The sequence below is a fragment of the Marmota marmota genome, unplaced genomic scaffold, assembly GCF_001458135.2.
Source record: "Marmota marmota marmota unplaced genomic scaffold, marMar, whole genome shotgun sequence".
NCBI classification, from domain to species: domain Eukaryota; kingdom Metazoa; phylum Chordata; class Mammalia; order Rodentia; family Sciuridae; genus Marmota; species Marmota marmota.
The window spans coordinates 10,499,686-10,512,885 of NW_026000093.1; positions in this window are offsets into that span (position 1 = coordinate 10,499,686).

Consider the following 13,200-nt stretch of genomic DNA (forward strand, 5'->3'; position numbering starts at 1 on the left):
ACCATAAAATCTTTAAGAATGGGTTCCAATAAGAACCAGTCAGCATGAGCCAAAGTGACTTAGAATGCCAGCCACAGTAGGAACTTAAAAGTCTGATGATATCCAGCTGTCAGTCAAAAGTCAAGAGGTGAACCTAGGCAAATTATCTGGAAACTTCTCTGGAACCCCAATAAAACGGCAGGGCAGGACGTGTGCACCACCCTTCTTCTCTCTGAGAGGATCCACTTTCTCCCTTGAGAGTGTTCCCTTTCCCCTTTTCCTATTACTTCAATAAACTCATGCCTGCATGACACGTTTAAAGGGTTTCTGGTGTGATCACAGAATTGATGGAAAGGGGGACCTCTGTAGTTCCCTCCACGTTGCAGCAGGCCCTGCTCTGTAACAGCCCACAACTATGTAGCTATTATGTACCAACAAGGATATCCTCAGCACAACCACGGTACAATCCTCAAAATCAGGAAATCGATAGTAACTCTCTACTCCATTCAAGGGTGGGGTGGGGGGGTGGGGGGGTGGTACGGACAACTTGTGTAGATTGATACAGCAGGAGTGGAAGCCGTTTATTGCAGGACAGGAGCAGTATTTATACATTCCACACAGCTTATCTTAATTAGCATAAACTAGATACATCAGTCAACCAATAAGGAATCTCCACACTTAATGGCTTGCTGGCCTTAGTTCACAAACCACTCCCTCTGGCAAAATGCCAGGCGCCATCCAGACTTGTTTACAGACTCTAACAATTGGCCATCAGGCTGTCTTGCCCCTTTGTTAGAAGTACTCTGTGCTGTAAGAATTGAGGCAAGTGCTCCAGTTATTCAGCAAAGCAAACTTCACTTTTGCAGAAGATGTGCAACAGTGTATTGAGCAAGCACCCTTGGGCAAGCTACCATTTTTTATCCCTGAGGCAGCACTGTCCCTTGCTCTGATAGGAAGTGTTGAGGTTGGGGGTGGTGGTGGGGGGATGGACTACAGTTTAGACGATTGGCTAATTTTAAAACTGGGAGGGAAAAGGCTGTAGTTAAAAAAGCTGCAACTGGCTCTTACACGAAACTACCTAAATACTATATTCTGAATAATGGAACCCTGAACTTTCTGATTCTCCCATCTTCACACTCATCCTACCTGCCTATAAACCCCTGCACAGTCTCACTGTTCCTTTGAAGGGTAGTACGACTTAGCAACCACTGGCCAGGTAGCTGTCCTCATAGGCACTGCACCCCACTTATCAAGTTTCTGGACCTTCACATGGGAAAAGGTGTGCCTCTTTAGGGTGCTTGCTAGGGTCACTGCCAATGAATGATACACTAGCAAACACAGCACCAGTACCCTCCCTATGCCCATTCTTTGCTAGTGGGGGTTCTCCTCACCAGGCAGTAGGGGCTGGCCAATCTTAAACCCCATGCACCACCCACGGTCCGCCATGGAAGAGGCGTGGTCTGGGATGGAAATGGGCTGGCCAGGTGTGCCACGAGAGATGGAGAGCATCCCCCTACAGTCTCCTTGAGTTGCTGGACCTGGCTGGAACTTGTGATCCTCCTGCCACAGGCTGGGGTCAGAGGCGTGGCCTGGAGGAAGATCCTCAAGAGCAGGTGTTCACCTGGTGGGTCCAGAGTCCAGGGGACCCAGCCACAAGCCGCCCTGTCTGCATCGCTTGCCGGTGGCTCAGGGCCTTTTTGCACCCCAGCCTGGTTGCTAAGGCTGCCCAGGCGCCGGCACACACCCCTCCAGGGCCTGGCGAGGGGAGCCAGGTTGCTGCGCGGAAAACCGCCTGCACGCGCCACCAACGGAACTTTCCAGAAAGGAAACCTCACAGGCCAGGGAGGCGTTGCCAAGGCAAGTTCTGGGTTTAAGTTACTGATACTTATTTAGTAAAATTTGAAATGGAAAATAAGAGAATTTTAAGAGACCCTCGCTTTTGAGAACCTTTTGAGATTAAATCAGGACAAGACGCTGAGAATTCTTTTAAAAGCCATCAAGGGGGAAGGGGGCAGGTGGCACAAGCCTGTGCCTCCCCCCCTCCCCACCCCCACGCTGTCCCCTACCCCGTCCCCTACCCAGCCCCAGGCTAAGGTGGAAGGATTGAAAGTTTGAGGGTAGCTTCGGCAACTTCCAAGACCCTGTCTCATAATAAAATAAAAATAGGGTTGTAACTCAGGGGTAAAGGGCCCCTGGGTTCAATTCTCAGGACTGATAAATTGATTACATAAATCAAATAAAAATAAACAAAGGGAAAAATCTTCTAGAGCTGAGTTGGGGGCAGTGCTGCCCCAAGGTGGCTACAGGTCTGTGTTAGGCCCAGAAGGTCCTCAGGGGAACCCTGATACTACAGGAAGGAAGCTCAGGCCTTTGGGCAGGCCTGATGGACACGGACCCTCACCAGAGCCTGGCCATGCAAAAGGGCTCCCAGGCTGGAGGCCAGAGGCTGCCTGGACCCCTGCTACAGGGCACTGAGCTGAAAGCAGAAACAAGAAGCAGTCCCTGGGGAGCCAGATGGACAGGCTCAGGACAGCAGAGCTGGCCCACAGGACCAGAGGTAGAGAGCTGGGGAGGGGTGACCTGGGACAGCCTTAGGAATCTGGAGACTAAAGAGCAGCTGAAAGCAAGCTGCCCTGACAAGGCTCCAGGTGTAAGGACTGGGAGGTTGGGGTGAAGTCAACAGAACCTTGGGCAGCAGAGAGCAGGAGGTGGGCCTTCAGACTGACCATTCAGCACTTTCTCTGTCCATCAAAAAGGCAGCCTCCCCCACTCCTCCTGGAGCTAGGCTGGGAAGGGAAGGGAAGGGAAGGAGGGCACATGGTTCCTGGTGGCGGCTGGGGGCTCACAGGCAGTGTGCTGTGGTTTGGGTGTGGTTGGGGTGTCCTGCAAGGGTCCACTCTTGAGTGAAGGCTTGCTCTGCAGGGTGCCACTTTGTGGAAGAGGGGCAATCTTTGGAGCTTGTACTAGTGGGCAGTGCCTGGGTCAGGACAGCAAGTCCCAGAGGACAAGCCTCTGGGGACAGCTGGGTGGTTCTCAGGGAAGGTTGTTATGGAGGCCAGAGTCCCCATCCTGCCCCTGGCACACACAGATGTGATATTTGCTCCATCACACCCCTGCTCTGGGGGAACATACCACCATGTCATGAGGCCTTCACCAGAACTGGGCTGAGGCAGGTGCCACGGCTTTGAAATGCCAAAATTAAGATAAATCAGGCTCTTCTCTTTATAAAATTAGCTGCCTTGGGCATTTCCTTGCAGTGATGTCAGACTGATGTAAACACAGTCAACATGCATGCCCAGTACTGCAGGCTCATGGTCCAAGATCATGGCAATGATGGCCCTGGTGTCTGGAGAGGGCCACTTTCTGGTTCGTGGACATCACCTCTGGCTGTGCTTTCACAGGGTAGAAACTGTGCTCCTTGGGCCTTTTTAATGAGAACACTAATGCCACCCATAGGAGCTCTGCCCTCCTGACCTAATCCCCACAGATTTCGACATTAAATTTGGGTGAGGGGGTCATGAACCATTAAGGCCATGTGGTTTCTCCCAAAATACACATCCTTCTCGGACATGTCAAATACATTCATTCCCTTCCAGTAGCCCCCCAAGTCCAACTTGGTATGTCTAAGTCCAGAGTCTCAAGTCCATCACAGCACAGACTCAGCCACAATTCGTCTGAGTCAAACTGCTCTTGCTATGTGGCCGGAGGGTCCTACAATGTATGTGTTCCAAAGCCAGTGGGGGACAGGTATAGACAGTCATTCCCATTCCAGAGGGAAAAGTGGGAAAGCAGGAGGCATAATGTCTCAAGCAAGCCCACAGCTCACCAGGGCACTGAAGCTAAAGGCTCAAGAATAATCTTTTCTGCTGGGCATGGTGGCGCCCACATGCAATTCCAGTGAGTTGGGCTGAGGCAGGAGGATTGCAAGGAGGCCAGCATTGGCAACTTAGTGAGACCCTGTCACAAAATAAAAACATACCAAGGGCTGGGGATGTAGCTCAGTGGCAAAGCGTCTTTGGATTTAATCCCCAGTAACAACAACAACCACAACAACAAACCAACAACCTTCTGGCCTGATGCTCTGTCCATAAGCCTTCAGGGATGGATCCACTTTCCAGACTCGGTGGGTGTCAGTAACCTGTTCAGGAGTGGCAGAGGTGGCAGCTGGCCCTATTGCTGGGTGCTTGGGCCATGCCTTATGGGTGTTCTGCAACACCTCTGTGCTGAGTCAGGAGCAGTCCCACCTCAGGCTGGACTTTTATGCCAGTGTCCACACTAGTCTGGGGAGTTGGGGAATAGCTCTGCCTCCATGGCTCTGTGGGGCCTTGCCCATGGTGGTTCTCTGCCTGGGCCTCACAGCTTGTAGTCCAGGTGGGGTGGCCAGGTGCAGAGAGCTGAGGAAGGAGTATGGGGTGGAGCCACCACGTGAGGGGGACCAGGTAGCAGCCCCTCCTTGGGCTCACTGTCCTCCAGGCCTGTGATGGGAGGGGCAGCCCACATCTCTCCATGCCCTTGGGGACATTCTTGCATTGTCTCAGGGAGGATCTGTCCTCATCTCGTTAAGTATGGTCCTGCCACACTTTCCTCTTCTCTAGAACTTGCTGTCACCCCTCTGAAGAGTGGACTGGGAACTTTCCAAATTTTAAAATCATGCTTCTTTGTTGATGAAAATCCTGTCACCTTGGGGCTGGGATTGTGGCTCAGCGGTAGAGCACTTGCCTAGCACGGGTTTGATTCTCAGCACCACCTAAAAATAAAGGCATTGTGTTGTGTCCATCTACAAAAAGATTCATTCATTCTCTCTCAAAAAAAAAAAAAAATCCTATCACTTGTCCCTTTTTAAGAGAATCATCCAGCAGTGCCAAGCCCCACCCTCAGCCCTGTGCTCAGAAATGCCTCTCTTTTCCCAGGTCCTACCTGCCATGAAACACTGGGCAGAGCAGTTAGGTCAGTTCGTAGCTGTCCTGTAGCAAGGCTGGCCCTTCCCCTGAACCCTGTCACATTCCTCATTCCCATCTGAGACCTACCAGAGTGACCTCACTGCCCATATTTCATGACTACATAGGCAGCCCACAGCAGGCTGAGGCTTTCTGCAAGTCTTCTCTTCCTGGTGTGCACAGAGTCACCTTGAAGGTGGCAAAGGTGTTTTGATGGACCCCACTGCAGTCAGGCTCCAGAAACTTCTCCTGTGCCCAGGGGTGTGCTTTTTTTTTTTTTTTTTTAAGAGTTTGGTTTCAGCAAGGGCTTTGTCAAGTCAGTATAGAAGAAGCCCACCCACTAATACCTGATCACCCTGGTTATTTGATGGAGTCCCTTCTCCCCCAGGACTCCCAGGTGATGTCTGCTCACCCTGGCCTGCCTTTGGTAAGACTTCTGTTGGTCAGTTTAGCAGGAGTCCCCCCCATTCCTGATATTTCCTGGTTGTCGTCAGCTTCTCATTGCTGTGACCAAAATGCCTGACAAGAACAATGTGGAGGTGGAGGAGGAAGAGTTTATCTTGTCTCACCATTTCGGAGGTCCAGTCCATAGCTGGCCGACTCCATTGCTCTGGGCCCAAGCTGAGAACATTATAGCAGAAGCATATGGTGGAGGAAAGCTCCTCAGCTCACGCAGCCAGGAAGGAGGGAGAGGGAGAAGGGAGCAAGCCTGGGGGACAAAATGTAGTCCCCAAGGGGTCACCTCCAGTGACCTACTTCCTCCAGCCACACCTACAGTCTGCCTACAGTGATCACCTAGTAGCGCACTCAGATTATTAATCCATCAAGTGGACAAATCCACTGATTAGGTGACAGCTCTTGTGGTCTAATCCCTTCACCTCTGAAGGTCCCTGCACTGTCTCACACATGAGCTTTGGTGGACACATCATGCCCACACCATAAGAGCCATTTTCCATCCATTGACTCTACCTGCCTCTGGCTATAAACCCCCATTTCCACACAGTATTGAGGACTGAGCCCAATCTCTCTCACCCACTGCAAAACCTGGTGGCAGTGGTCCCTGCCCCTGTCATGCCCTGAATAGTCTGCCTTGTGATACTTTAATGAGTACCATTGGCTCTTTTCTTTCTCCTCCCTCCCTCCCTCCCATTTCTCTTGTTATTGGAGTCTGAACCCAGGGGTGCTCAACCACTGAGCCACATCCCCAGCCCTGTTTATGTCTCATTTTGAGACAGGGCCTTGCTAAGCTGCTGAGGCTGGGCCTTGAACTTGCAGTCCTCCTGCCACATCCTTCAGAGTTACCATGCTGTTGCACCTGGTTTTTACTTTAGCAAAGGTCTGTGTGTGACAATTTGGGCTTTCTCCAGCATGCACCTCTCAAATCCTCAGGTCTCTACCCTTTTGTCACCTCCAAACTGTCTCCAGGTTTTCCATGTTTGTTACAGCCAGTCCACTCCCAGGATCAGTTGTCTCAGTTCCTTCAGGTTCCACAGCAAAACCCAACCTGGACAGCTCATAAACAACAGAAATTCATGCTCAGGCTTCTAAAGGTGAGCAGTCTAAGATCGAGGCCCAGTAGATTTTGAGTCTGGTGTCCCCTCTGTACCATCAACTGGCAGACAGGGCAGGGGCTCACTTAGGTCCATGTATGAAGCACTCAGGAAGGGCCCATTCTCCTGAGCAGGGACCTCCCAAAAGACCCACTTCTGATGACATTGCATTCTGGTGATTGCATCAATATGAATTTGGGGGCAGGCAAACAATCAGACTATAAGAGGGCAAGAGAAGGGTTCTGTTGGGGTGATGCCACCCCAGGCAGACATCAGCTGGGTTGTGCTGGGACATCTCTCAGGCCTTGGGATATTTGACCCTGTCATTCAAATCATAGACCAGTGCCTGCCCAGCACCCCCTTGACCACAACTGAGTCTCTGCCATTGCACACCCTGCTTCTGGAGGCTACCTGTGCCCTGCTGGGGTCTAGATGAGTGGTCCCCCAGAGACCCATGTGTTGAAGTTTGTCCCCAGTTGGTGGTGTTATTGGGGGTGGAACCTTAGGAGGCAGGGCCTGGTGGAACGAGGTAAGGGCTTTGGGGACCTGGCCCTTCCTGTCTCCTTGCATCCGACCTGGCATGAAGGGCTCAGGCCTCTTGTGGAACACACTCCCACCATAAGGTGCTGTGCTGCCAGAGCAGTAGGGTTAGAAAAACATGGATTGAAACCTTTCCTCTTTGCCAGCTGTTTATCTCGAGTATTTTGACACAGCAATGGAAAGCTGACTCTCATCCCTTTAACCTGAAGGAGGCTGAGAACTAGCAAGTGAATTTTTGAACTTTCTTGTTTTTTGTTTTTCACTGAGACACTAAAGTATTGTGCATCATGACTTGTGCATATAAATCCTGCCTGTATGTGGTATGCTCTGTATTTCTTTCCTGTTCAGTGTTATTTTGTTCTGTTTCTCATTTCAAAAATGTAATCAAAAGCCACTATACTTTCCAAATCCAGTTAGGAAAGCAATACAAAAGCCCCAGTGTGTGATGTTTATTTTTGAGATGACTGACAGGACTTTCCACAAGGAATAGAGCCATGTCTGTAATAATAAATAAAGCTCAAGAATCAAATGATCAGTTGAAGTGAACTTGGTGTGAGCCATAGCAAAATGTGCCCCTGTCATGCATAGGCCCTGGAGACCTTCCAAGTTCCCTGAGGCTTCCTGGAACCCATCATCAAGTTCGGTTCTATGGACCTGCAGGCAATGCAGATAATGTTACTCAAGTTTGTCCCTGTGACAAATCACCAGAGATATTAGCTTCCAGGGCTCATGGTTCCATAATTTCGGTCCATGGTCACTGGCTGTGTTGGTTCTGGGCCTGAAGCAGAGCATCATGATGGGGAACTCATGGCAGAGGAAAGCTCATGGGGGACTGAGATGGAGAGGGAGAGGGAGGGTCTGGGGTTGGATCACACTCTGTCTAGGGCCCTCCTCCTGCCCCACCTCCCAGTGATCCCCTTCAAGATGACTCAGTAAAGGCTACTCCATGGGTGAGCTCAGAGTTGTCTTGCTCCAATCACTTCCACCAAGTCGCCCCTCTGAACACTGCTGCATTGAGGACCACGACCTTAACACAGGACCTTGTGGCCTTGGCCAAGATCCAAATGCTTCAACTGTACCATGTGCACCCTCCAGAGGGCTCAGAGGGCTCAGTGCCTGCCACATGCAGCTATAGGCACTGATCACTCACCATCACCAGCAAGAACATGCAACAGATCAGGGAGAGAAAGGCTCAAGATTTTTGGCTTTTATTGGTCCTGGGGATTGAACCCAGCCAGGGTCACTCTACCACTGAGCTGCATTCCCAGCCCTTTTTATTTTATTTCAAGACAGGGTCTGGCTAAGTTGCTGAGGTTGGCCTGAAACTGGCAATCACACTGCCCCAGCCTCCTGAACCTCTGGGATCACAAGTGTGCATCACCACACCCTGCTTAAGATTTTTGTTTTTGAATCTGGCAACACCAAAAGGATTTTTAAAAGTATATTTTGAAGAATCTAACGTAAGCAAGGAAGCTATAGGAAGATAGCAGCAGCTCTGGTGACAGAGCCCAGGTCACAACTCGAGGTAATGAGTACTGCTGAACGGGTTCCTTTCTAGCCTGTAGCCCAAGGACCAGGAACCCCTGCACTTGTCCCAGGAAGCCCAGAACACCAAGGAGTGTAAGGTGGCTCCAGGGTCAGGGCCACCACACCAGTAGGCCCCCTGAGGAGCAGGCTATGTGCTTCTGGAATGGAATCCTGTCATCACCAGGTGAGGTCCAAGGAGGTCCCAGGAGGGAGAAGAGGACCTCATCTCAGCCCTGGCAGGGACTTGGCTTGCTGCAAGAAGGGATTCAGGACCTGTCAATGGAGACATGGGCAGAGATTTATTCAGGAAGTCAGGCCACAGATGGGGTGCGCCCCTGGTGTGAGGTGCACTTTGGGGGTGTTCACTCTTCTTTGAAAGGAAACCTTGCAGATGGTGAGAGTGTGGAGCAGAGGTGGTGGCATCAGTCTGGTAGGCTCCATTCTTTGGGTAATGGAATGCAGGGCGGGTTGTGGCATCAGATTTCCCCTCAGGACCTTGGAGTTGATGCTCTCTAGTTGGTATGAAGCACCTGGACTGAATCCACATGCTGGGTCTTGAACACTCTCTCCAGGTTTCTTGTAATCAGGCTAAAAAATACTCTCTGTATACTAACCCAGTTGATCTGCCTCTGTCCTCTCTTCCTGAAGATGATGCCACAGTCACTAACACCCAAATGGCCTTTCAGAAAAACAGTTCAAGAAGAACCCCTCTTGGATTGAAAGAGGCCCCAAATGGTCTCAAGGAGAGACCCCCATGAAAGGAACAGGGTGGAATGGGGCCTGTTTGGAATAAGCACTGGCTCTGAGGGACAGAAAGTCAGGAGACAAGACTGGGGTTTGCAGCTGCATGGAGCATCTAACTGTCCCTCCTCCTGGTCCAGCAGCCCTGGAAAAGCACTGGCAGCTGTCTCCAGTGTCTCCAGCTGAGGGCTCTAGTCCTGCCAGCATGGCCAAATTCTGTCCTGGGTCCAGGCCAGAGACCTGAAACCTGGGTCCCAACTGGCTGGACACAGTGGCCAACCTGCTTCAGGAACGAGAGAAAAACAAAGGAAAACCAAATGAAGTGCAGCTTGGTCTTCCTGAGAAGATAGTGAATCTGCCCCCCTACTCCCACGTCATAGGAGGGGCATTTAAGGTAGAGCCTGTTGTCCAAAAAGAAGCAGAGTATAGCCTGGGTTGCTGTCCCCTGTGGCCTGTTGCACCCTTCTGGCCTTAGGGCATTATTTGTTGGAAGCCCTAGTGGAGACAATAAGGAACAGGTCAGTAGAACCTTGGTTAAGGCTGGGAAAAAGCACTCTGAGACTTCTTGAGAATTCCTAGTTTTAGGGGAGCCTGGTACAAGAGGGTCCTAGACCAAATTTGGTCAAGGACAGAATCCATGACTGATGTGTCCTGAAGAAACAGGGGTCTGTGGGCAAAGCCCCCAGGTGCTCAGGCCTCTCTTGTGACCTGTCAGGATCAAAAGCAGGAATTCTCTGAGCAGTGAAGGCACCTAGCAACTGAGCCTTCCCAGGAGAACCCTGGGCTTGGCCCTGAGAGCTTTGGTGTGAGAGTTCTTTAGAGGAACAGCTCCAATTAGACCTCTCTGTCTCTCCTAGTGCATGTTTCAGGGGGTCTTGTGGCTGGGGGAGCCTCTGAACAGTAAGTTTCCAGACTCTGGAATGTAGGTCACCCTGGGGGTTGGCTCTGGGAGGGAAGGAACCAAGCCCACAGACTGTCCTCCTCTGCTACCTGCCTGTGCTGAAGGGCCTCCTCACAACACTCCCCTCCAGGGGACCTAACCTGAAAAGTTCCATGGAGCTCCTGGGTGGGCTCCTGGAGAAGGCCATGGGAGGAAACAGCTCCTGCTCATGGTTCCTAAGGACAACAGGAAATCCATCAAGTTGGCAAAGCAAGACAGAGTCCTTGGGAGTGGGTATGCCACCCTGCTGGGAGCCTCCAGCCAGGGCACCTGATGCCAGAAGCCTAGTTGGTGGTGCAGATTAGGACAGAGAGAAAAGGGATGGCCTGAGAATGCAGACAGGAAACCATTTATTATCTATCCAGTTCCCCAGCTACAGATAGGGACCACCAGTGGGAGACACTCTGGGAGCCCCTGTCAGGGGAGCCCTCACTGGACATGGAGGGCCTCCCTCCTTTCTGGGGTCAGAGACCACTGTGGGTAGTTTTATGTGACAAGTCTGAAGGCGCCACCCCAGCCTGGAGCTCCCTCATGTGGGGACTAGAAGGTGGGGTGGCAGCCACATGAGCCCCTGGAGCCATGCAAAATGTGGGCAGCCTCTTCAGAGGCTGTGTGCTTGGCCTTTTTCACAGAGAAGAAGACCAAACTTCAGCCTTGCACACACGTGAGCACAAGTGTGTGTATGTGGCTTTAGAGCCACGGTGCTTCCTGGCTGGCATCAGTGTGGGTCTGACTCCTACAGTCTTTCCAACACCAGGCCATTGTAAAGGAAGGTCTTTAACAAGAAGGGGGCTGAGGCTGGGCACAGTGGCCCACACCTATAATCCCAGCTACTCAGGAGCTGAGGCAAAAGGATCAGGTTTGAAGCCACCTGGGCTACTTAGAAAGATCTGGTCTCAAAATAAAAAACAAAGAGGGCTGGGGTATTGCTCAGGAGTAGAGCACCCCTGGGCTCAAGCCCAGGTCCCCTCTCCATCCTGACAAAGAGATGAGCTGAAGGGGAGACTCAGGGCAGGGTACATGTTCTGAGGCTGCCCTGTGAAGTGAACATACCATTCTCCATCTTTTGAGGACGCTGGGGTTTGGGAACATTGGCCTCTGAATCATTGCCAGGCTCCTTGAAGTTCTTGGTAAATCTGAGAAACACTGAGGGAGGAGAAAGAGGGAGGTGAGGAGGAGAGAGTACCCAGGCCCCTCTGCACCCAGGAAACAGCCCCACCCCCCAGTTGATGCTACTGTCTGGCTCTCCTGAAGACACATCAGGGTCCCTTTCTGTCCCCAAAGGGTCAAGACATCTCAGCCCCCGCTAAACCACAGCACCCTGGGGAAGTCTGTGTGGGGGGGGGGAGGAATGAAAGTAACAAGGACAAGCTCCAACTATGTAACACTGAGGACACTGGATGGGCCTGTAGCAGGGGGCAGGCTGTGCCTGGTCACACGTATACCTGGCAGAGAAGGCACAGGAACTAGGACAGACTGGCACTGTGGTGGGACTTTATTCCCACCCTTTATGTGGACCACACAGGAGTCTATGGGACTCCTGCTGTCGGGCTCAGAAGACCCTGAACAGGATGGCTGGGTGGAGTTCCCAGCAGGGCCAGGCAGCAAGAGGTTCACAAAGGCCAGGTAATAGCTGGAAGAGGAGGGGAGGAGAGGAAGACCTGGGGGGTCCCAGGGCTGAGCACCAAGGAAATAAGTTTCACAGAGCAGGCCTGGGAACCCGATTGAGAGAGCAGGGGACAAACAGGCCCCTGGCTCCAGCAGGGGTGGATGGAAAACTGCGGCTCTTATATGTAATCCTCACAGTCACATTATGAACCCAGATCCCTGATGCCCAGGAGAGCACCCTAAACCAAACAATAGAAATCGAATAACAACAGTGTCATGATGAGACTTTGGCTGAGGCTCATGCTGGGGGACAGAGCCAGTACTGAGGGCCCACATACCTTCTCCAAGCCCGCAGTGGCATTAGCAACTGAGCCTGCCCCTCCCCTAGGCCATTATGACATCACAAATGTCAGGGATAGAAAGGAGAGAGGGTGGGCAGAGCCAAAGAAACTGCTTAGAGAAACTGCTTAGAGACTGTTGCCAGACCACCAGGGGGAGAGGACACTGTGAGGCAGAGACCAGGGAAGATCTAGAGAGACCAAGAGAGAAGTACCAATGTCATCACAGAACATGGGACAATTGAAGAAATACTGCAGTGACGTGAGTATTTAGGACTGTCCTATGAGCCAGTGACCAACACCGCCAGTGTTGACTGGCCAGCCTTTCCAAATCTCCTCTGGGTGTCCTGGGTGGGTGCCTTTGACCTAGCAGGGCTGATTCTTATTCTGAGCTCCAGGCCACCTGGCTCATCTAGGGAACTCTGGGCTGGAGAGGCCCTCCTGTTAATGGAGCTCCACCAAATCTGGCCTGACCACAGGGTCCAGATCACCACCACATGCAACCTAGGAGAAATGGGGACACTTCCTCATTCCGACAAGCTCTCTTGGCCTTTGGTGCTGCCATGCGGTCAGGTCTTTCACCTATGCCTGAGACCACAAGAGCATCCGCCATGAATCTCCGTGCCATCAGCACCAAGGATCTGGCTGGGTCCCTCATTCTGTACACCTTTGCTCATCTCACTGGGTTCTCCTGGATAAATTGACATGGTTTGCGCTTCTGGGGTCCCCATGGCCCATATTAGAAAACCAAATATCCAAGGAAACTCAGAAATGGGACACCCTCTGTGACCTGAGGAGGGTGTCCAGGTGCACACGACTGAGGAAATTTGGACATCTCTGGACACCTCCTCTTCCCAACCACATCGCCAGGCCTTTCTTTGCACCATTCACACAGGCCTCTCCCCATGCCTGAAACCACAGAGGCCGTCCTTAGTGGATCTTCATTGAAACAGAACGGAGGATCTGGCTGCATCACTCCTTGTAAGGTATTTCCACGACCTGGCATGTGTCACTGTACTCTTGTGCTCAGGATTTCGGAG